General features: G+C 38.9%; 1 non-coding gene across 1 annotated transcript; it reads left to right on the top strand.

Annotated features, from left to right (window-relative positions):
- Positions 1–2,356: 2,356 nt before the first annotated feature.
- LOC115802199 (U6 spliceosomal RNA) lies at positions 2,357–2,462 on the top strand. Its single transcript, XR_004022597.1, has one exon. It is a non-coding gene; the product is annotated as a U6 spliceosomal RNA (small nuclear RNA).
- The last annotated feature ends 23,584 nt before the right edge of the window (positions 2,463–26,046 follow it).

The raw sequence follows: 26,046 nt of genomic DNA, 5'->3' as shown, positions 1-26,046 counted from the left end.
AGCTGGTGGTATAATTCAATTGGAATCTGAAGGCCTGAGAACCAAAGAGGCCAATGATATAAATCCCAGTCTGAGAAGATAAGATGGAATGTCCCATACCAAAGCCAGACAAAGATGTCACAAAAAAAGAAAACTACAGGCCAATATCACTGATAAACACAGATGCAAAAACCCTCAACAAAATACTAGCAAACAGAATCCAACAGCACCTTAAAAGGATCATACACCATGATCAAGTGGGGTTTATCCCAGGAATGCAAGGATTCTTCAATATATGCAAGTCAACCAATGTGATACACCATATTAACAAATTGAAGAATAAAAACCATATGATCATGTCAATAGATGCAGAAATAGCTTTCAACAAAATTCAACACCCATTTATGATAAAAACTCTCCAGAAAGTGGGCATAGAGGGAACCTACCTCAACATAATAAAGGCAATATACGACAAATCCACAGCAAACATCATCCTCAACGGTGAAAAACTGAAAGCATTTCCTCTAAGATCAGGAACAAGACAAGGATGTCCACTCTCACCACTATTATTCAACATAGTTTTGGAAGTCCTAGCCACAGCAATCAGAGAAGAAAAATAAATAAAAGGAATACAAATTGGAAAAGAAGAAGTAAAGCTCTCACTGTTTGCAGATGACATGATACTATACATAGAGAATCCTAAAGTTGCTACCAGAAAACTACTAGAGCTAGTCAATGAATTTGGTAAAGTAGCAGGATACAAAATTAATGCACAGAAATCTCTTGCATTCCTATACACTAATGATGAAAAATCTGAAAGAGAAATTAAGGAAATACTCCCATTTGCTACTGCAACAAAAAGAATAAAATATCTAGGAATAAACCTACCTAAGGAGACAAAAGACCTGTATGCAGAAAACTGTAAGACACTGATGAAAGAAATTAAAGACGACACAAACAGATGGAGAGATATACCATGTTCTTGGATTGGAAGAATCAACATTGTGAAAATGACTATACTACCCAAAGCAATCTACAGATTCAATGCAATCCCTATCAAACTACCAATGGCATTTTTCACAGAACTAGAACAAAAAATTTCACAATTTGTATGGAAACACAAAAGACCATGAATAGCCAAAGCAATCTTGAGAAAGAAAAACAAAGCTGGAGGAATCAGACTCCCAGACTTCAGACTATATTACAAAGATACAGTAATCAAGACAGTATGGTACTGGCACAAAAACAGAAATATAGATCAATGGCACAGGATAGAAAGCCTAGAGATAAACCATAGGAACTATAGGAATAGCTACTACCTTTGGCTGAGGAAGAGTGAATAGTAACGAAAAACTTAGAAATTTAGAGGAGAGGACATGGCTGTCACAGGAACTTGAAGTTCACTTGTGGTAAAGAAACTTGCTGAAGGCACGGGCCACAAGTGAACCATGAGGATTGCCGAGGTGAACACAAACCAGGCCTCTGCTGCAAGCCAATCCACCTGAAGAAGAAAGGAAAGTCCTTCCTCCTCTTCTGGCCTCACAGTGTCTTTCCAGTGCCCTCTATTGGCGAAGCCTAACATTTTGCCAGTTGTCATAGCAGAAATGCCTATTGGGGTCCAGTTGTAGAATAGAAACAAGGCATAGAAAGATGGATTTCTAGTGGAGAAGTCATAAATTACTAACTAGCACAGATGGTAAGATTCTCAAGGGCAGGGATTAGGTCTAATTTGTATTTATGTCTTCCACAGCACCTAATGTAGAGTATTAAACATAGTAGTCACTCAGTAAAGTTTGCTCAGTAATAAATAGGGTACTTAGTATATTTGAAGTAATTTGCAGAAACTTTATTATTCTCTTTTAACTAAAATTTTAGGCTGTTGGGAAAAATTGGAATGACCTCTAGAATTTCTTTTTCTTGCTCATACTGCAAAATTCAAACTTAGAGAACTTGAGGAACATATTTTTGCTTTGTGGCATGAATTTGTTCAAACAAACATTTTTTCTGTGCCTAAGAAGGATTCTGTGTGTATATTCTCATGTGCCTAAAGAATTCATTAAAAAACAAAACAATAAAGCCCTTTATTGACCTGTTCTATGATACAATAGAATATTGGTAGGAATGGGACATCAGCTGAAGCATAATAGGCCCTGGGCTGGGTTGTGAGGTAGGCAAGGTCTGTCTGTGGTCAACCTTTCACTTCTTTTCTCAATGCCTTTGGTCCATCCTTCGGCAACTTACTCTCTCTGCCGGCACCTCGTACCTTCTTGGTGTCTCCTGGCTATGTTAGGCTCTCCATGGTGGCACCTACTGAAGCCATCTCTTTCCAGGCAGTGTCCAGCTTCTAAACTCTTATCCATGTAAAATCTAACTTATTGCTTGCTTCAGCAGTGCATATACCAAAATTATAATGATACAGAGAAGACTAAACATGGCACCTGTGCAAGGATGACACTCAAATTTATCACGTATTCCATGTTTTAATAATTTGCTACCATTTCCCTCACAGGTGGGGAGGGATGTGAATGCATCTAAGAAAGGGAGAGAATTACAAATGCATTTCCTGTGTTTAAAAAATAGAAGGTTCATCGATGGTTACCTATGGTGGAAGGAATAGATTAGAGAGAACAAGAATAGAAGCTAAACCTCTTTGAATATGCTTTGCTTTCTGGATTTGAATTTGGAACCATGCAAACCATTTATAGAAGTGAAAAAAATTTAAATCCCTACAAATTGAAAGTAAATGAAACAACTGAATTTAACTGCATCTAGTCGGTAACATAACCACACATTTACTTTTGGTAAGTACAAAGAATCTACAAATGGATAAAAAGACAAACAACTCCTAGATCATCTGCTTTATGCACGCCAGCCTCTTTGTTATTCCTGCAACATGCCAACCATATTCCCCTGATAGAACTGCACTTTTCATTCCTTTAGTTTGGAACACCTTATGTTTATGGCTTAACCTCCACTTCATTCAAGTCTTTGCTCAAGTCACTTCTTAAGAGAGGCCTTCCTGGATCCCTTACCTAACCTTATATTTCTCCATAGCAGTTATTGCTACCTGGCATTATTTACTGCTTGTTTGTTTGTAGCTCACATTAGACTCTAAGTCTATGAGGACAGGGACTTTGTTTCGTTTATTGCTGTATCCACATAGCCTAGAACTTCCTTGGCCCACTAATAGGTACTCAGTACATTTTTGAGCAATGAGGTTGGAAGGAACTATTAAATTTTCTTCACATACCTCTGTATTATTTGATATGTTGCCATAAGCATTGCTTTAAAATGTAAAAAACCAATATGTTAGGAAAGTCTTAATACTTCATAATAATTGATAAATGTATTATATTATCCCTTCTATGGCACTTGCATTAATGAAACCAAAGGGAAGCATTATTTAATGTTGAATTTCAGTTTTTGGTGATGGGCTTCGGTGTACTTTTATATTCAAACTCTAACCTCTCCATGGTAAGGCTATTCCTGTTTTAAAGCATCACGTGGGTGTGGGTGTGGGTGTGTATACCTTCTTATCTATATGTTGGCTGGAGTTTCTTGTATGTGATAGGAAAGTATATTGTCAGTTTCAGCTGTGTGTGTGTGTGTGTGTGTGTATATATAATTTTTTTTTTTTTCTGGCTGTGCTGCGCGGCATGTGGGATCTTAGTTACCTGATCAGGGATTGAACCCGGGCCCACAGCAGTGGAAGCACTGAGTCCTACCCATTGGACCACCAGGGAATTCCCTCGGCTATATTTTAAGACAACCAAATGCAAATGTAAGTTCTTATTCTCCTTCGAGAAATTAAATCCATTCATCATCAATGGACCCAGATATTGAACTTACTGTTAAGAGATAAGAGATTTCACAACACTAACAAAATGTTTGAGAGGACTTTTGCTTATCAATTTTTTTGCTACTCTAGCCTCAATGAGGTCTTTAAGGGTCATATTTCTAGTCCTAGTGCTATGTGATAAATGAAGGTCTTACATCAATTTAGGGAATTACAGGGTTTCCATATGGTACAAGTGCCCCATGCTGAGTAATGCTTTGTTTTCTTTCCACTTTTGGATTATCGTGGCTCTGTGTAAGAATAATATGGCTACACGGCACGAGTCACTCTCCTTGACCACCTCTTACATCACTGATTTTAGTCAGTTATTCCATTACTTTAGTCAGTTATTCCAGTTTGTTCAGACAAATAGTCTCAGACTTTTCCTTACCAATCTCACCTATCTAAGAATTTCTGATCTATGGGCTTTACTACCAAGGTTAGTTTCCTATGTCATGTCCCCAAGCCAGGGAACTTGGCTTAAAGTAGTGATGGCTCTGTATTAATTTTAAGGGAAGCATGGTTTTCAGAGGCAAAATATCAAGGAGACACATTTCACAAAATGGGGTCTCTAAACCTTAAGGTTCATTTAAGCCTCAAGGATTAAGTTAGAGTGCTTGCTGAAATTGCCTTTCTTGATTTGAACTAGAGGAGAGCATATGCAAAATGTGTACGTTTTAAATATAGCAACTTGTATTTGAACTTGAGGTGGAAAACATGGCCAGAAAAACACCAGTGGTCAATAGCTATAGAAAAAGCAAAGTTCACAGTAGATAAAATCTTTAACTTAGAGGGTCCTATTCCCTCATTGTGATGAGAACATTCCAGTTTGGAAAGTCACACGTGGAACTTCTTTTATCTGGTCATATTTTTGCTCAGTCTTATACAGTATTATGGGGCTAGTCAGTCATTCAGGAGAATGGCCATATATTCATGGTAGACACAGGTTACTGAACTGCAGATTCTACCAGTTGCTCCAGGTTGTTCTTTGGTGAGATTCCATCTACCTTTCTTGACCATTTAAGGGAGTTCTCTCAGCTTGTTCTACCAGAGAACTCCTACCAGCTGAGGAATATAAGCAGACCCCCTATAGGAGTACAGCCTTAAAGGATCAGGGAAGCTTTTCAAAAGGCCCTGTTCTATTTTACGTTAAAAAAATCCTGCAATGTTTATATGATACTCTATTGTAGAAATTGAGATAATTTAAAATGCTTTAAATTACCAATTAAATTACTTAATTCTCCCCTTTATTATTCTTCAGTGAAACTGATGTACCAGGAGATAGGTCGTGCTAGGAAAGCATGGTTTTGCTCACTTCTTACCCAACCATTGCCTACTTCAAGATTGCAAGGACCTCAGCTTTAGGAGGAAGGATTTATTGTCAGATAAATCCAGATAAACTTCCTGTTTCTGATCTGCTCAACCCATGGCCTGTGGCCATGGGTACATTAATAGAGGGTACATTAATACACAACAATATGGTATGTATTATATACCAGGTAGATAGTCCACCTTTCTGAAAACTTAACTTAACTGGCAAATTGTATATAATCCTTTTATTAAGATCCTAACAATTTTAATTTCTCAAGAGTTAACTTTAATCAAACCCTTCCACTACACCATTTCCTCACTATCTTTCAACCTCTTGGCAAAATATCTTAGTGTTTTTTACATTACATCCTACATCTGATCAGCATCAGTTAACCTCATCTGATCAACAGCATGACAGCATGTTCAGAGCTCTGGGGAATGAACTGGAAGGGAGGGACCAGGTTTAAGGAGTTCAGGTTAAACTCAGGGTCTGAAGTGGTAACTTCTTCCCCCATACAAAGGCTGTGACTTTTTCAGATAAATTTGGAGGGTGCTTTTGGTAGGCAGAATGCCCTTCCCCAAAGATGTCCATGTCCTAAACCCCAGAATCTGTTACCTTAGATGGTGAAAGGGACTTTGCAGATGTGGTTAGGTTAAGGGTTTTGAGATGAAGAGATTATCCTGGATTATCTGGGTAGGCACAATGTAATCACAAGGGTCCTTATAAGTGAAACAGGGAGGCTGGATAGTCAGAGAAGGAGATATGGCCCTAGAAGCAGAGTCAGAGTGATACAGCATGAGAAAGACTCTGGCTGTTACTGGCTTTGAGGAAATGGAAGAAGGCCACCAGCCAAGGAATTCAGGCAGCCTCCAAAATCTGGAAAGGCAAGGTAATGGATTCTCTCCCAGAGCTTCCAGAAGGAATGCAGCCCTGCCAATACCTTGATTTTAGGCCAGTGAGACCCATTTCAAAATTCTGTCCTCCAAAACGGTAAAATAATAAATTTGTGGTTTTTTTTTTTAAGGTACCCAGTTTGTGGTAATTTGTTATAACAGCAGTAGAAAACTAATACAGAGGTCAAATTTTGGTGATTCCAGGCATGGGTCAAATCAAGGAGATGGGATGGGGCCTTGACTTTGGAATCTAGGCAGCCAAGGTGCCCAGTGTTATGTGGCATGGGCCATTCATTATGGATCTTAGTTTAGTACAAGGCCTGGGAGATGAGTAGCAGGGGTGTGCTCTGACAGAAGAGGACATGATCTCCAAGAGCATAGTAGGTATACTAGCCAGCTTACTGGCTATCCTGGGCACCCAAAATTTGGAGGACAGAAAAAAAGCCAGGTACCCAAGAAACTGGACAGAAGTATATCAAAAGAGAAGACTGATATCTCTAGGCAGGCAGATATAGGAAGCTGGTATATAACAGTGCTGCTGAAATGCTCTTGAGCATAAAGCAACAAAATATACTTTCTGAACCACAGTGACTTCTAGAAGACTAGAAATAGCTTTCCAGGTTGGCCTCCAAGTTGCTCTTAGGGTAGAAAACCTGCAGGAAGAGGGTAGCTAGAGGAGAATCACTAATGATAGGCTGTTGGCCAGAAAGGGAATAGAGGGAGGGTCAGGAAATGTGGGCCAGTGTCAATTTAATGATGAGTCAGGGTCATTGATAGCTTATTGCAAAGTAAAAGTCACAGGCTTCCTAATTCATACTTTTTGACTATTCAGAGGTCTGATCTAGGTGGTACTATGAACTAAGTCTAGACACATTCCTTCCTTTCTTTTCTTCCCCCACTGAGACTACCCTATTTAGGCCAATACCTCACTAGCACTACTCTACTTTTTTTTTTTTTTTTTTGGCTGCACGGCTTAAGGGATCTCAGTTCCTCAACCAGGGACTGAACCCAGGCCACAGCAGTGGAAGCGCCGAATCCTAACCACTAGACCACCAAGGAACTCCCATATTACTCTTACTTAGTCTACTTGTCTTTATTTTTGGTCCTTCAGATTCATATGTTATTCATTCATTCATTCATTCAACAAGCATTTTATTTATTATGTATAATTGTGAGACTCCTTTCCATAGATATTTTCTTTGCTGAGAATTCTAGAATAAAATATATAGTAATTAATGTAAAGTTAAAAGCTTTCATTTTTTTCTGGAACCCTGCTAGTCAGTCTGCTATTAAAATCCTCTGGTCTGGCCAAACAACCATCCTCCAAACAGCCATCGCATAAGAGCCTCTTTGTAACTGGCTGCTTTGCTTTGGCAAAGCTCACAGGGACCTCTTCAGTTACCTCTTACATATATCAACAAAACATATGCTATGCAAATACAAGTGAAGGTTAAAACAAAATAAATAGGGGGCAGGCTAGGTGGAATGTTAAGAATTAGGACCAAGTTTTCTTAACCGTCTCTATTTGCTATTGTTGCTCCAAGATTATCTGGACAAACAGCATTTCCCCTGAGATTTGCTAATTCCTTGCCACATTACAGTTCTCCTGCCTTGGAGTTCTTATTTCATTTGGACCTCTAGCATACCAGAATATAGGCCCTTGGCTTACACATCCCATGCTTTGACATCCAACCAATTTTCTCTTAAAAGCAAAAAGAAAAAAAAACCCACCAAAACTATCCTTCTAAAATTATATAAGTAATATATGACTACAGGCTTGTAAAAATCTAAACACTATAAAATTATAGACAATAAAAACTATAGCTCTTATATATCCTCCTCCCCAATATTGTTTTCTTTCTCAAAGTAACCATTACTAACCGCATAGTGTATACCTTTCTAAATCTTTCACTGTATTTTTACGTAGTAGTATACAAATTTATGAATATAGTTTTACATTTTCTTAAATAAAAATGTGTATCTTCTTTTCAATGAATAGTGCTGGGAAAACTGGATATATATGTGCAAAATAGTGGGACCCTTACCTTATGCCATATACAAAAATTAATTCAAAATGGATCAAACACCTAAGTGTAAGATCTAAAACTATAAAACTCTTAGGAGAAAACATAGGAGAAAATCTTCATGACAAAGGATTTGATGATGATTTCTTAGATATGACACCAAAAGCACAGGCAACAAAACAAGAAATAGATTAACTAGACTTCATCAGCATTAAAAATTGTATGCATCAAAGGACACTGTCAAGAGAGTGAAAGACACACGCACAGAATGGGAGAAAATATTACAAATCATATATCTGATAAGGGATTAATATTCAGAATATGTAAAGAACTTCTACAACTAAACAACAACCCCCCCCAAACAACCCAATCCAAAAATGAAAAAGGAATTCAATAGACACTTCTCCAAATAAGATATACAAATGGGCAATAAGCACATAAAAACATGTACAACATCACTAGTCATTAGGGAAATGGAAATCAAAACCACAAGATACCACTTCATACCTATTAGAATGACTATTATCCAAAAAATGGAAAAAATTGTTGGTGAGGATGTAAGGAAACTGGAATCCTGGTGCACCAATAGTTGGAATGTAAAATGGTATAGCTGCTGTTGAAAACAATGTGATGGCTCTTCAAAAAGTTAAATACAGAATTACCATATGATCCAACAATTCCACTTCTAGGTATATATACTTAAAACAATTGAAAGCGGGGACTCAAATAGATACTTTCACACCAGTGTTCATAGAAGCATTATTCACAATAGCCAAAAGATGGAACCAACACACATGTCCATCAACAAATGAATGGATAAGCAAAGTGTGGTATATACATACAATGGAATATTACTCAGCCTTAAAAATAATGAATATTATTTTAATACATGCTACAACAAAATACACACAATGAAATTAGAATTTCTCTAACACCATACACAGAAGTAAACTCAAAACGGATTAAAGACCTAAATGTAAGATCAGATACTATAAAACTCCTAGAGGAAAACATAGGCAGAACACTCTTTGACATAAATTGCTTCAATAGTTTTTTTTTGTCTCGTTTCCTAGATAATGGGAACAAAAGCAAAAATAAACAAATGGGACCTAGTTAAACTTAAAAGCTCTTGCACAGCAAAGGAAACCATAAACAAAATGAAAAGACAACCCACAGAATGAGAGAAAATATTTGCAAATGATGCAACTGACAAGGGATTAATTTCCAAAATACACAAACAGCTTATATGGCTCAATATCAAAAAAAAAAAAAACTCAATAAAAAAACGGGCAGAACACCTGAATAGACATTTCTCCAAAGAAGACATACAGATGGCCAACAGGCACATGAAAAGATGCTCAACATCGCTTAATTATTAAAGAAATGCAGATCAAAACTGCAATGAAGTATCACCTCACACTGGTCAAAATGACCATAATCAAAAAGTCTATAAATAATAAATGCTGGAGAGGGTGTGGAGAAAAGGGAACCCTCCTACATTGTTGGTGGGAATGTAAATTGGTGCAGCCACTATGGAAATCAGTATGAAGGTTCCTTAAAAAACCAACACTAGCATTACCATATGATCCAGCAATCCCACTCCTGGGCAGAAATCTGGAGAAAACTCTAATTTGAAAATATACATGCACCCCAATATTCATAGCATCACTATTTACAATATCCAAGACATGGAAGCAACCTAAGTGTCCATCAACAGATGAATGGATAAAGAAGATGTGGTACACACACACACAAGAATATTACTCAGCCATAAAAAAGAATGAAATAGTGCCATTTGCAGTAACATGGATGGACCTAGTGATTATCATACTAGTGAACTAAGTCAGACAAAGAAAAGCAAATATCATATGATATCACTTATATGTGGAATTAAGTCAGACAGAGAAAGGCAAATATAAGTCAGACAGAGAAAGGCATATCACTTATATGTGGAATCCAAAAAACGATACAAATGAACTTATTTACAAAACAGAAGCAGGGGGCTTCCCTGGTGGTGCAGTGGTTAAGAATCCGCCTGCCAATGCAGGGGATATGGGTTCAAGCCCTTGTCCGGGAAGATCCCACATGCTGTGGAGCAACTAAGCCTGAGCGCCACAACTACTGAGCCCACGCTCTAGAGCCTGCAAACCACAACTACTGAAAACCACGTGCCACAACTACTGAAGCCCGCGCACCTAGAGCCCGTGCTCTGCAACAAGAGAAGCCAACGCAATGAGAAGCCTGCGCACTGCAAAGAAGAGTAGCCCCCGCTCACCTCAACTAGAGAAAGCCTGCGCGCAGTAACGAAGACTCAACAGAGCCAAAAATAAATAAATTTAAAAAAACAAAAAACCCCCAAACAGAAGCAGACTCTTAGACACAGGAAACAAATTTATGATTACCAAAGGGGAAAGGGGGAGGGAGGGATAAATTGGGAATTTGGGATTAACAGATACACACTACTATCTATAAAATGGATAAACAATAAGGACCTATTGTATAGCATAGGAAACTATATTCAATATCTTATAATAACCTATAATGGAAAAGAATCTGAAAAAGAATATATGTATATGTATATAAATAAAACTGAATCACTTTGAGGTACACCTGAAACACTGTACATCAACTATACTCAATTCCAAAAAAAAAAGAAACAGGCTTTGGAAAAGTAAGCTTTTTTTTTTTTTTTTTTTAAGTAAGCTTTTAATAAAACAAAAATTATGACAAAAATATTGTATCTCAGCAAAACATTTTTTTGATACATGCTACAACATGGATGAAATTTGAAAACATTAAAATAAGCCAGATGCAAAAGGATGGATATCATATGATTCCTCTTATATGATATACATAGAATAGGCAAATTCATAGAGACAGAAAGTAGGATAGAGGATACCAGGACTGAAGGGAAGGGAAATAGAGAGTTATTGTTTAATGGGTACAGAGTTTCTCTTTAGGATGCTGAAAAAGTTCTGGAAATGGATAGTGGTGATTGTTGTACAAAATGTGAATGTACTTAATGTCATTGAAATGAAATAATTTTTAATATAAATTTGTATATAAAATTTTATATTATGTACATTTTAACTAAATAAATAAGTATAATATATAATGATAAATATAATAAAACAACCCCCCAAATTATACCTTGCTTTTTCAACAAATACCTGTTAGTATTATTTCAATTTCAGTAAACACACAGTTACCTCAATCTTTTAAAAATAGTGTTTAAAATTTTATAATGGAGGGACTTCCCTGGTGGTGCAGTGGTTAAGAATCTGCCTGCCAATGCAGGGGACATGGGTTCAAGCCCTGGTCTGAGAAGACCCCACATGCCACGGAGCAACTAAGCCCGTGTGCCACAACTACTGAGCCTACAGTCTAGAGCCCGCGAGCCACAACTACTGAGCCTGCGCTCTAGAGCCCGAGTGCCACAACTACTGAGCCCACGTGCCACAACTACTGAAGCCCACACGCCTAGAGCCCGTGCTCCGCAACAAGAGAAGCCACCGCAATGAGAAGCCCGCGCACTGCAACGAAGACCCAATGCAGCCAAAAATAAATACGTAAATAAATTTAAAAATTTTATAATGGAAAATTCAAACATATTAAAAAGCAAAGGGAATAGTATACTAAATTCCCACCCATCACCCAGCTTCAATGGTTATCAACGCGTGGTTAGTCTCGTTTCTTCTGTTCTCCCTCTCATCTACTCCTTTTCCCTTCTATCTGCTCTACCTCATGTTATTTTGAAACAAATTCCAGAAATCATAATATTTAAATTATGAATGTTTAGGTATGAATCTGTATAAGGACTCTTTACTGAAAAACATAACCACAATACCATTATCACACTTACAATATTTAATAATTCCTTAATCTCAACAAATATGCAGCCAGTGTTCAGATATGCCTGATTGTATTATAATATTTTTTAGTTGGTTTGTTGAAATTAAGAATCTGTACAAGTTCTACACATTGTAATTAGTTATATGTCTTTTAAGTCACTTTTCATCTATAGACTCTCCATCACTCTTCTTTCACCTTTATTAGTTGAAGAAACTCAGTTGTTTGTTATGTAGTGTTTCCCATAATCTGGATTTTGCTAATTTTATCCTCATAGTGTCATTGAACATGTTCATTTGAACTCTGTATTTCCTGAAAATTGGTAGATAGACCTAGAGGCTTGGTCATTTTTTTTTTTCCTTCTTAAAATAGCTTTTGTAGGTTGTGTTGTGTACTTCCTACGTGCACCATTTTGGAGGCACACGATGACTGGTTGTCTTTTTTCTGATATTAAAATTGATCAATGAGTTCAGCTTGATTTATCCATTATAAAGCTCCCCATCAGCTTCCCACTTAACAAGTTTAGTGCTCATTGATGATTATTTCGTATGTCCATTATTTCATTAGGATTGAAATATGGCGATATTCTTTCTCTATTATTTCTTCTTCACTTAGCTGGAATTATTCTACAAAGAAAAACTTTCCCATATCAACTATTTTTATTATCTTGTGTTAGTTAGGACAGAAAAGGCAGAAGAAATTGTTGATTCTTTCCCTTTTTTACAGTTTTCAGAATAATGAGTCATAGGTAATTTTAAACCATCAGGAAATGAGTACAAGAGTGGATTTAGAGTGGGGGATATATCTTTAAGGAAATTTGGATGATTTCTGTCTTTGAAAGAAGCCTGTTCTAGGTGATCTGTAATGTCCGTTTGAGCTCAAAATTTTTCTTATTCGTGAAAAACATTTATGCTTTATTTCTTAATTTTGGAAAGAATTAGTTAATATATTCTAATGTTCTTTAGAGTATAAGATATTCCTTTAACATATAGCATAATTTATCTGCCAAATAATTGGCAATAATTTTGTGGGTTTATATCAAAGTACTGGAGAGTTAGCTAATATTTTTGGGGGGACTACTTCATTATCTTTAAAATTTTTTATGTAAAAAATTTAAGCTATATTTTTAAACTTTAAATATTAAACAAAGAAAAATTGCAAGGAGACTGCAGAGAACTACTGTTTGCCCTTTACCCTGACCCACCAATTCTATCATTTTCTACACTTTTTCATATTCTCTCTTATTCCCTCTGTTTGTATACACACACACATGCACATGTATGGTGTATGTGTATGTATGGTGTTGTCTTTATACATAGATATGTCTATATCTCTCTATCCACATATGTACACAGGTGTTATATATATTATTTATTTTTCCTAAACCATTTGAGGGTAGGTCTCATGCCTCATGCCCCTTAATATTGCTGTGCATATTTCCTAAGAACAAGAAGATTCTCTTACATAATCACAGTTATCAATTCAGAAAATCTATCATTAATAAAATATTTTTATTCAACCTACAGCCCACATTTCAATTTCATCAGTTGTCCCAATTAGGTCCTTTAGAGAATTTTTCCCCTCTAATACAGGATCCAGTCCAAAGTCACTTACTGCATTTAGTCACTGTGCCTCTTAATCTGTTATTATCTAGAACACTTCCTTAGCCTTTCTTGCTCTGTCATGACACTGACATTTTTGAGGAATCCAGGTCAATTTCATTCATTTTTTCCTGCCATAGCCATATACATTACTCATTTCTCATCATAAATAACAGAAGTTGCCTATGGCTGACTGAGCAGGAATTTATTAAAAAGGTATTGGGGAGCTCCTTGACATATCTCAATAAATACATTTTATTCTGCATATATATATATATATATATATATATATCAACCATATTGTTCACACACACACAAAAGTGATATTTATTGAGCACTTCTAATGTGCCACTGTCCCTATTACACGATAAGTATTGTTTTATCCAAAACATGACCCTATAAGATACTCTTTCAAATACTCCTGAGTCCCATTTTGAAAATGAGACGATTGTGGATTACGGAGGTTAAGTGGCTTGCCCGAGGTCATACAACCAATACGGGGCTGAGTGTTCAAAGTCAAGTTGTGTCTGACACTAAAGTCCATCCCTCTTCAGTTCCACAGTTTTATATGGCAGCATTACTGGAACATTTTCCCGTAAGATATTTTCTAGAAAATAAATGATCTGTGATAACCTGAAATATTAAGGATTGTTTCAGTAGATATTATATAATAAGAGGTACATGCTGAAAAACATTCACACTTTTGTATAGCTTTTTTCCACCTTTAAAAATGCTTCACAGACATGACCTAATGCTAGAGTTACTGGCCAGAAAATCCTCGGCGTGCACATCAAAATGTACCCACTTGGGGGCACCCACAATGCAGCTTTTCTGCCTGTTCTCCTGCCCAGAAGCTTTAAGCCCTGCAGAGCTGGAGTTGAGCTAGCTGATGAGCTCAGGCTGCTCTACAGGACTCAGACAGCAGGATCTAATGTCTCAAGGAAGTGCCTCCTGTATCTCCAAGTGGGGAGAATATCTTCCTTAGCCTGTTGCCTGAACAATACATTGTTATGTGTTATTTGAAACATTAATAATTAGTGCATTTGCTACAGGCCAAATGTACTAGATAGATACATTATTAGGATTTAACGACCAAGACCTAAAAACAATTGCTGATTAAAAATGATATATTTGTCCAAAGGGGTTTTTGGATTTATGCTCTGCCAACATTAGGCACATAATAATTAACAGGGGTAAACATAAACAGCAGGGGTAAAAATGTGTCCTAAAATCAAGCTAAATGTTTCAAACTGATTTTGCATGTGTGTTCACCTGAGGCATGCTCTCTGGTGATCTCTAGAGCATGGAGGGCTTCTACAGGTGTTACTGCTAATGTAATCTCTAGGTCAGTCATTTGGTCTTCAGCTGTATCAGATAGTAGAGATGCTCCTGAAATATACTGTCAAAGATGTCATTGACCCAGATGTAGTTGCCGAGACTGCCTAGAAAGGGGTTATTATTCTAGAACATAAGGAGAGAAGATACGGAAAATGAGATTCTACTGGACGTGGCTCTCACAGTGTCTTTTATACCCACCGCCTCTGCTAAAGAGGCAGATGAAGGTGGCTATGTTTCGTACCATATAAATCTGCCTTGCACTAGAGGGGGCCAAAATATCGACTGGAGAGCAGCTTGCAGGGTGATCTGGCTCAAAAAGCACTACTCAAAGAGGGACAAACTGGACCAATCATGTGCTCGCTTGCAGGAATCTGATTTGGGAAACTGAAACACGAAGTGGGTAACAGTAGGAACTGATGTGGAAGGAGTATAGAGGGGGGTACAGTGTAGAATAGAGGCCAAGAGCAAAGCCAAGTATGAGGAAGCTAAGCTGTGAAAAAGATGAGAATAATTAAGTGGAAGCTGTGAGAAGGAGAAGACAGAGAAGAGAAATCCAGTCATTTGCGGGAGGAGTAGCAAGAAGTTTGAGGAGAAGCAGAGACAGGGAGAGGCTGAGCCATGTGGAAATGGAGCACTTTAGAGGAGAGTCATGGCTCTTGTTCCCGAGGGTCCTTGGGAACAGTTTGGTCCCTGTTTCTGGTCCAGTCTGGTCCCTGTTCCTTGACTGCCATGAGATCCTGGCTCCATCCTGAGTCTCATAATAAACAGCCATTAATCGTGCAAACTTGAGTGAATATCTGTCTCTCTCTAACCAAACGAACCAGAATAGGAGTAATGTGAGAGAAAAGTATTATTGCTTCCAGAGTCCTTTTTGAAAAAGTGTGGTAAAATTTACATAAAATTTACCCCTTTAATCATTTTTAAGTGCACAGTTCAGGAGCGTTAAGCACATCCACGTTGTTGTGCAACCATAAACACTCCAAAACTTGTTCATCATCCTGAACTCTGTACCCATTAAACAATAACTCCCCCTGTCCCCTCGTGCAGCCCCTGGCAACTACTATTCTACCTCTGTATGAATTTGTGCAGAGTCCCCTTTGAATGAATAATACTGGTAGTAAATGGTTATTATGTATAATTTATATAAATTATATTAGTTAGGATTTAAAATATTGGTATCAGATTAAGATATTACTTATATTATTGGTATTAAATGGTTAAGTATATATATTTAATATATTTGTTATAATGATACATGTACACGTATTATTTATGCTTAAGATATTGATTTTATTTAAACGGCTAAGATATTATTTATCTGGACAAAACCACTGCCCAGAGTTTTGGGGGAGCTGGAGTTATCCCAAATAGCCTGGAATGTTTAGACTATTGATTGTGTGCAGTCAATTAACTGCATAAGGAATACAAATCACACAGGAAAGTGTCTGGGATGTTGAGCAATGTCTTTAGCCATGTTCTAGCAAAGGGGTTGGTATGTTTTGAGGAACACTCCTTGATGTATGAAGTAAAATGACCCTCCTTGGGAGGGAAAGACTGAGATCTGGGAAGAAAGGAGGCCAAGGAAATTGTGGGTTAAAGTCTGCCATCTCTATATGGCTAGAACAGAATTATTATACCAATTTGATTCCTGAAGACTACTTTGGAGACATCCTTCTAAGAGGCTTCAAGGTGTCATAGACTATATATTTTGCCAGTGGTTGTCCTGGACCCTCAACAGTGTGGGTCTATGAGGAGATGAGAGTAAGCTTAAGCTTTTAGGGAACAAGGGTTTGGGGGGACTGACCTGACCAGGTTCTGAGGAAGCTAGCCCAGAAGTCCAAATCACAAAATGCAAATTAAGGTATCAGATAAGGGGAGCTGGGATCCTGCAGCTAGATTCTCTGAGCAGTAGCTATGCTGATGATACTCAATGGCTGATGTCATTTTGGTTCTGATGAAAACAGGATCCTAGACAGCATGGGGGGGATCAGGACATGGTCCAAATCCTGGGAAAAATAGACTGACCAGAACTAGGTAGACTGATAGAGTCCCAGCCAGACAAACACATTCAAGGCAGTGCTGGACCAGTGAATGAACCAGAACTGGTGTCAAAAGCCCCTTCCTTCCAACTGAATATCTATGACAGGGATTCATGTAGAAGGCTGCTGTTCATCCCTTCCAGGCAAGACTGATGGAAGGAGAGAGAAGCAGAACCTAATTATAGCTGTTTGGCTCTGTTTAGCATAACAACAGGGTGGGACTGAGCCGGAAGGTTGAACATGTCAACCGCCCATATCTGGGCTTGAGCACACAAAACAGAGAGTGTGACAATCAGCGTCTCGCTGGGGAGTCTAGAGGAGTTCCATGGCTTTATTGATTGATCCCTTCTTTCAGACCATCCAAGTAAGGCATTGTCCTGAGAACATGCAAATTCCCTACTTCGTAGACCAGCAACCAAACTCTGGACATAGAACGAATGTGTTTGATCAAGGCACTCATGCTGAAAGCTGACCTGGAAGATGGTGTTGTGGCACTGGCCACTGGGATTCCATGTTATTCTGCATACTTTGTCCATCCCTGTTACATGGCATTCAGATCCTCCTTTAGTGGATCTTGTTAACCGAGCTGCTAAGAGCCTTGTCAGCAGATAGCCTTCAGTTGCCAGCCCCTTCATGAATGACCTAACAAAGGAGAAACAGCCATGCCTGAGGTCACCCTTTCCGGGGCAGCCCATATCCAATGATTGACCAATGGGGAATATAAAGACACTGACATCGTGGCCCAACTTCAGGCAACTCTGAAGGGCTATTCTAGCTCCAGCACTTCCCACAGAGTCACCTGAGGCAGCTTGATTTCTCCCTTTGCCCAGTTTTACTTCTGTCCCTGCTCTGGTCTGAATGTTTGTGTCTCCCCAGAGTTCATATGTTGAAATCCTAACCACAAAGGTGATAGTATTGGGCTTCCCTGGTGGCGCAGTGGTTGAGAGTCCACCTGCCGATGCAGGGGACGCGGGTTCGTGCCCCGGTCCGGGAGGATCCCGCGTGCCGCGGAGCTGCCGGGCCCATGAGCCATGGCCGCTGAGCCTGCGCGTCCGGAGCTTGTGCTCCGCAACGCGAGAGGCCACAACAGTGAGAGGCGCGCGTCCCGCGGAAAAAAAAAAAAAAAAAGGTGATAGTATTAGTAGGTGGGGCCTTTGAGAGGTGACTAGATCATGAAGACGGAGCCCTCATGAAGGGGACTGGTGCTCTTACAGCGAGATTCCACAGGGCTCCCTAGCCCCTTCTGTCATGTGAGGGCACAGCAAGAAGGCTCTGGCTATGAACCAGGAAGAGGCTTCTCACCAGAAAACGTGACCATGCTGGTGCCTAGATCTTGGAATTCCAGTCTCCAGAACTGTGAGAAATAAATTTCTTTTGTTTATAAGCTACCCATCTGGTGGTGCTTTATTATAGCAGCCCGAACAGACTAAGATAGCCCCCTTCCTTCCTCAGGTGCTCATCTCGAGGGTATTCCTTTGTAAACCTCCTTGCCATGGGCCTCAGTTTATATGTTGCTGCTCATTCTTAGTTCTTGTTCTCAAGTCCCTGTACTGGTGACTTGTCTTATGCCCCAGTCATCACACTGGGGGCTGGTCCTGTTCTGATTTGTTCTCTATGCGGTTGCTGTTGCCATTTGCTTTCCATTAATTTCAGGACCTTGAGCAACGCTGGCTAAATGCCAGTAGCGTTCCTCAGCTGCGCACAGCCAGAAATGTTTCCAGATATTTCCAATGCCCCAAGCTTGTTGTGCCACTCTAATTGAAAACCACCCTGTCTGCACACCTTCCTAGGGTGCCGGACTTCGTGCTGAACGCAGAGTGGAACCTCGTTGTCCGAGGGCAGAGCATGCCTCACCAGTTCCCTGTTTGTTGCTGTGCCCTGTTCTGTTCATCCGTTAGGATCGTTGAATGGCCACTCATTCAGTAGGTCCATCTGTTGGGGCCAGGGGAGAGACCGAGACAAGGGAAATGAGGCCCAGCGCTAAGAATAGATCCACACAACAGCATCGTTAGATGTAACTATTGTTAATAAGAATAGTGACCACTTAATCACGACTTACTATGTGCTTCCATACATTAATGAGCTCACTTAATTTTCATAACAACCCTGTGAGATAGATGCTATCGTTCCTCCATTTTATAGGTAGGGAAATTGAGGTAAAACACAATTAAGTTACTTGCCCAAGGTCACACCGCTAGTAGGCGGTCAAATTGAGATTCCACCACAGGAAACAAAGTCCCATCACTTAACTTCTCCCCTTAACATTGTTTCTTTTCAGTGTTAAATGGACTTCAACAGAGTCCCGAGTGGTACAAAGGGCCATCACTATCATCTTACAACAGATTAGTTGCTGAAAAACGGAAGGGAAACCAAATATTTGTTGGATAAGTCTCATTTTCCAAAGAATTATATTGATTCCATCCTTGAATCTGAGTTCTCATTGATTCAGAGCTTCCCAGCAGTGAAGTTGGTCTGTGTGAGATCCTGATCTCTTGCCCTCAGACTGGCTAGTTGGCAGTAACCTCTCCCATTCACTCCAGTGGAATGTGCAAATATTATCATGCCTACGGGTGCCTTGATGTGACACTGGTAGTGAAAGCACAGCAAATTAATGGGTATTTCAAGTTTTCTTGCTCTTGCCTTCTTTGTTGAATACTTTAATACTAAATGTGCTGGGTAAGTTTGCGGCTTAAAGGGGCTTTTTCCCCTCTTTTTATTATGTCAATTTAGACCATCTGAAGTTTTAATTTTCTGAAATTAGATTTTTTCCTGGCTTGGAAGAAGGCAAGGTTTCAGTATTTAAGAGACACAGAGGAGTGAGATACCAGTAGAATAGAGTTTTGGGATATTACATTAGAAGGTGTTGAGTTCATTGAGATTAAAAGAACACACAGGTGGGGGGAGAGATAAATTAGGAGTTTGGGATTAACATATACACACTACGACATGGGCCTACTGGAAGCACAGAGAACCATATTCAACATCTTGTAATAACCTATAGTGGAAAAGAATCTGAAAATATATATAACTGAATATATGTATAACTGAATCACTTTGCTGTACACCTGAAACTAACACAACATTGTAATTTAACTATACTTCAATTTTAAAAAATGGTTAAAATGTTAAAAAAAAAAAAGCACACTGAAACTGGAAGTAAACTTCAATATGGTGCTGCAAGAGAGGGTGATCCTGAAGGTAAGTGACTCACAGAGCACACAGGAATTTGCAAAAATCCACAGATTACATAAACTTTATCTTATCCAAGAACTGAAAGCAATCAACCAAAGAATTATTTATGCAAAGATCTATACAAATGTTCTTTCAATAAAGACTTATCTGCATTTGAGAAGGTCTGAAGTATTTCTCCTCAGAGCCTGCTCCACATATCCCAGGTAGTTAGAACAGAGCTTCTCAAACTTGCTGTCCCTTAGAATCAAGTGAGGAGATTTTTAAAACTCTTGCGGCACAGGCTGTACCCTATACCAATTAAATCAGAATCTCTGGGCCTGAGACATAGGCATGTCTTTTGAAAAATTTCTCAAGTAATCTGAACATTTGAGAACATTGTTCAGAGCAGTGGTTTTCAAACTTGAGCTGCATTAGGATCACCTAGAGAGCTTGTTAAACCACAGCTCGCTGGTTCTCACCCCCAGAGTATCTGATTCAGTAGGTCTGGGGTGGGGCCTGAGAATTAGTAGATCTAGCCATCTTCCAAATGGTGCCAATGCTGCTGGTCCAGGGAACCACATTTTGAGAACCACTGATTTGGAGAATTATTTACATATTCATTAATGCCATCTGAAGACATGTAAGTCATAAATTTTTTTGCTGGGCAGCTTAAGTAGATGCAACATCCTTGGAAAGGAATCTAACCACAGTTGTGAGCTCACTGCACACACTGGTTCTTTGGCAGGGCTACGTTCATGCCCATCTGTTAGGCTGGCAGCATGCCCACAGAGAATGTGCTATGCCAACTTCAGCAGGGCATAGGTGCTAACCAAACACGGTTGTGTAGGGATGGTTTTCAGCACACAGCGAGTGCCGTTTCTTGGGCCAGGCAATCCTGCTGTTTGCAAACAGCTCCAGTCTGGGGCCACATGCTTCCTTACATCTGTAGGTGCTTGAGGACATGATTAAAAAAATAATCAACAAATGGTTGATTATATTTCTCCCTCAATCTGCCTTAGCACTGTAATTTGGCATGTAGAGAAGCACTCTCTCTTCGGTGAGCTGGAAGCCATTCCTAAGTGCTTTACGTATGTAATGCTTGAAAACAGCAAGATTTGGATGAACTGCATGTATTTGTTTGTAAATGTCATCATTGGTTTTTTTTTTTTTGCTTTCTTTATTTAAAATTTTCTTTATCTTAATTTTAAAATTTATTTCTCTTTATCTTTTTTCTTTGTTTTTAAATAAAGGTTTTCACTGTTTCTGAGCTAGGCTTTTTTCCCTTTTATCACCAGTTTTCTGAAGTCTCTGATTTGACTTTTAAAGTATGGAAGTGTCTTATTAAAAAGTTAAACTGGGAGTGGGGGAGTTTCTGCTACAGAATTCCAATTACATTATAAATCGATTACATTGATTATAAATCAAAGTGTATTTATTACTTCATTTGTCCCATGATCAAACCTGGGCTTTGTAGAGATCTTTGAACATTTTTAGATTAAAACATTAGTTTTCAGGTTAAGAATTCCTTGAGCACTTTAAAATAAATACAAAGTGAAACAATGAAAAAAGGAATTCATTGATTTATAAGAAAGAAACCCACTGATTTCTGCAAAATCTTTTAAGAACTCATACAGATTATGCTGGGATTGTACAAGGGAAACTAGGGCTGGGAGAATGAAGGGGCAAGGAAAAATGAGAAGAGACAGCCCTCTTTCTTTACCATGGTTTGGATTTTTTTTTTTTTTTTTTTTGCGGTACGCGGGCCTCTCACTGTTGTGGCCTCTCCCGTCGCGGAGCACAGGTTCCGGACGCGCAGGCTCAGCGGCCATGGCTCACGGGCCCAGCCGCTCCGCGGCATGTGGGATCCTCCCGGATCGGGGCACGAACCCGTGTCCCCTGCATCGGCAGGCGGACTCTCAACCACTGCGGCACCAGGGAAGCCCTATGGTTTGGATTTTATATTTGATTAAGTGGGCTAGAAAGAGCAGTCAGAATCTGAAGCATTATGTACCCCAAATTCCAGGGAAAGGAACCTCTGGCCATGAGACCTAAAGCAAGGCAGAATAATGAATTGTGACTATGGAAAATCATTTTTATCAACTGTTCCTACCTAATTTAATGAGGAAATTGGATTTAGAAATGGTAGGCCCCTATCAGTCTCTAAAGCCCTTGGAAGGGTCTAGACGTTTCCTTCCGAATTTCCACTGAAGTCTCCATTGACCATCCCTCCAACTTCTGTATACAAGTACTTTCTTTCAAGGGCAAGTTTTGAAGTTAACTTAAGGAAAAAAAGCCTTATTATAATTAAATGTTATCTTCTTCACTAGTAATTATTTTTCAAGAAAAATTTTTTATTCCTTTGTACTTTCAAGGTTGGATTTGTGGCTAAACTCAAATAGGATTTGGGGAATGTGCCTACGGATGCATCTAGCTTGTACAACATCTTTCCTTTGAGAAAGTATGATCCAAGAGAGAAGTACACAGCTTAGAAATGAGCAAAAATCTTGGGCAGACGATCTGTTCGAAAGTTGAGAATCATCTGCACACAGGAGTGTTTGAATAGCAAGTCAGCACGTTCGGTATACTTTTCACACACTCTCAGTTGGGATGTTATGCACTTCAGAGACTAAATTCCTATTCCACTGCGACCTTAGGGAAACATTCCCTTGGGACAATTTCTAATTATCTGAATAAATCCACTTCTGTATAGAGAAAGGAAGAAATGGAAAAAGCCAAATATATCAAACGTCTGAAACATCAATTTAAAACATTTTATGTAGTATTCAAGCAAAATTTTTAAAACTTCAAAAGGTAAAAAGTATTTTATAGTAAAGTTGCAAAGTCTAAAGGCCAATGGGTGGCTTTTTGAAAACATCTTGACTGAGGTATAACTGACGTACAATAAACTGCGGATACTTTAAGTGTATACTCTGGTAGGTTTTGACATATGTATACACCTGAATGCAACACCACCTTCAAGACAGTGAACACATCCATCATGCTCCGAAGTTCCCTTGATGTCCCTTGTAATCCCTCCCTGCCCACCCTCACCCCCTCCCCTCAAGCAACCACTGATCTGCCTTTCTGTCACTACTGATTAGTTTGTATTTTCTGGAGTTTTATGTAAATGGAACCAAACAGTGTGTACTCAGTTTTGTCTGAATTCTTTCACTCAGCATAATTATTGAGAGTCTTTCTCAGTTGGTGGCTTTTTATCCCTGATTTCAAATAGTCTTTAGGTAAAGTGAGATTTAGCTTTGCATTAGGATGACATAGGCTCTGTCCAATAGAAGGCCAATCAATTGGAATTGTAAGTTGGAATCCGTGTAGCCAAGGAATTAGCAGGCAGTCACATTTACTTATAATGTCAGAGTCCATCTCAGTTGGGTTTTGGGTTGTGAGTAAAGGAGACATTTTCTGGTTAACCTGCAGAAAGGAGGAATTACTGGAGAGATAGGGATTGGCTTATGGAAAAAAAGGAAAATGTGAACAACCAGGACCCTGTAGTGCCATTTCAAGCCATATTGGAGCCTGAGGCAAAAGAAAAAATCAGTAACACTGATCCTATCTTTAAGATTTTGGTATTTTGTTCATGGTGGAAATTTGCATGAATTTTGATTTTTAAAAATATTGCATTAAATTATTATTTATATTGACTACTGAGTTTTTTGGAGCACCTCTTAAATTTTGTGCTCCAGGTCAGTGCCTCGCTTACTTCACCCCCTCACCCTAATCCTGGCCCATGCTCTGTCTGGGTGAAAAACTGGGGCAGCTCTGGGTTCTAAGTAGGAGGCCAGCTTCTTTGAGGCACGGCGGAAGCGTAGGTCAGCCCTCACTGCTTTGCTCACTGCTTTTTCAAGGTTCAAATTCCAGGAGGCAAGACCCTGATTGGCCCAAATTGGGTCACAGCATGTATCTAGTCACTCCAGTCTCAAATACGAGTCATTTTATTATTATTATTTAAACAGTTTTTTCATTTTAAATAAACTTTATTTTTTGGAGCAGCTTTGTGTTCATAGCAAAATTAAGAGTTCCAATATTACCCATTCCCCTTCTCCCCCGCTCCACACTCATAGCCTCCTTCACTATCAGTACCCCGCACCAAAGTAGAAATTTGTTACACTGACACTATATATTGCATTATCATCTAAAGTCCATAGTTTACATCAGGGCTCATTCTTGGTGGTGTACATTCCATGGGTTTGGACAAATGTATAATGGCATGTATCCACCATTATAGTATCATACAGAGCAGTTTCACTGCCCTAAGAATCCCAAGAGTCATTTTAGACTTCCTCCTTCTAGCTAATTATTCTCATCTTTAGTGATACTCCTTCCTGAATATAATCTTGGTTTGTTCATTCTTTTCCTTATCACAACCTCAGAACTGTGAAAGAATAAATTTCTCCTGTTTTAAATTATAGTAAGTGCCCTACATATGAACCTTCACGTTGGGAACTTTCAAAGATGCGGACGTGCACCTGGTTCCAGCAAGGAATCAGAACCTGTGTCATGAATGTCAAGCGTGAGTGAAATTGCAGCTTGCCCTCCGTCTCCTATTGTTGACGATCCTTCAGCTCTACCATCTCCCACCTCCTCTCCCTCCTCCAGTCAGTAGGTCTTCTTGCCTGTTCACTCGATGCCAGCCCCTGGATGCCAGCTGTTGTACTGCACTACTGCACTTTTCAAGGTACTGTGCTGTAAGATTAAAAATGTTTTGTTCTTTATGTATTATTTGTGTGAAAAGTATTATAAACCTATTACAGCCGACTGTGTTTGTTGGGCACCTAAGCTAACTTTGTTGGACTTAACGAATAATGGACTAACGAATGTGCTCTCGGAACGGAACTCGTCTATACATAGGAGACTTACTGAACCCAGTTTGTGCTAATTTGTTATAGCAGCCCTAAGGAGCTAATACACCACTTCACTCCCACTAGGATGGTTATGATAAAAAAGATAGACAGTAAGAAGTGTGGAACTGTGGAGAAATTGGAAACCTCATATATTGCTGGTGGGAATGTAAAATGGTGCAGCCACTTTGGAAGACAGTTGGACAATTCCTCAAAAGGTAAACAGAGTTACCATGAAACCCAGCAATTCAACTTCTAAATATATATCCAAGAGGAATGAAAACTTATGCCCAGATAAAAATATTAAGTGCTTATAGCGGCATTCTTAATAACGCCAAAAAGTGGGAACAACCCATATGTCCATAAACAAAATGAGATGTATCCACACACTGGAATATTATTTGGCAATGAAAAGCAATAAAGTACGGACCCATGCTACAAAATGGATGAACCTTGAACACATTACGCTAAATGAAAGAATCACAAAAGACCGTATACTGTAGGATTCCTTAATGTGAGATGTCCAGAATAGGCAAATCTGTGGAGGCAGAAAATAGATTAGTGGTTGCTTAGGGCTGGGGGTGGGGCATGGGGAGTGACTGCTAATGGACATGGTATTTCATTTGGGGGCTGATGAAATATCCTAAAATTAGACAGTGATGATGGTTGTACAACTTTGTGACTATACTAAAAACCACTGAAGTGTACCCTTTAAATGGGTGAATTTTATGAGATGTGAATTATATCCCAATAAAGCTGCGAAAAAGGAATCCATTCTTCTGTGAATGCTTTTTATTTTAGCTGTGCTGAACTCCCTTTGCTGTTTCCCACCTCTGAGATCTTATACATAGTGTGCCTGGAATGTTCTCCCCAGTTTTGCTACCGGTAAATCCTGATTTATTCCCAAAACCCAGTTTGCACATCCCCTCTTCTGGGAAGCCTCAGTCCTCCCAGGAAAGTAAGCACTTTTCTGGGCTGCCTCTTTTTTTAACTGAGATATAATTGACATATAATATTATATTAGTTTCAGGTGTATAACATAATGTTTTGATATTTGTATATGTTGTGAAGTGCTCACAATACGTCTAGTTACATCTGTCCCCACACATTGATGAGAAAATGAGAACTTTTTAGATCTACTTTTTTAGTAAC

Source organism: Delphinapterus leucas, chromosome 8 (assembly GCF_059928025.1).
Source record: "Delphinapterus leucas isolate spDelLeu-1000000601 "Yukka" chromosome 8, BTC_Dleu_Yukka2, whole genome shotgun sequence".
In the NCBI taxonomy this organism is placed as follows: Eukaryota; Metazoa; Chordata; class Mammalia; order Artiodactyla; family Monodontidae; genus Delphinapterus; species Delphinapterus leucas.
The sequence above is the reverse complement of the archived record's forward strand: the minus strand, read 5'-3'. Positions and strand labels throughout refer to the sequence as shown.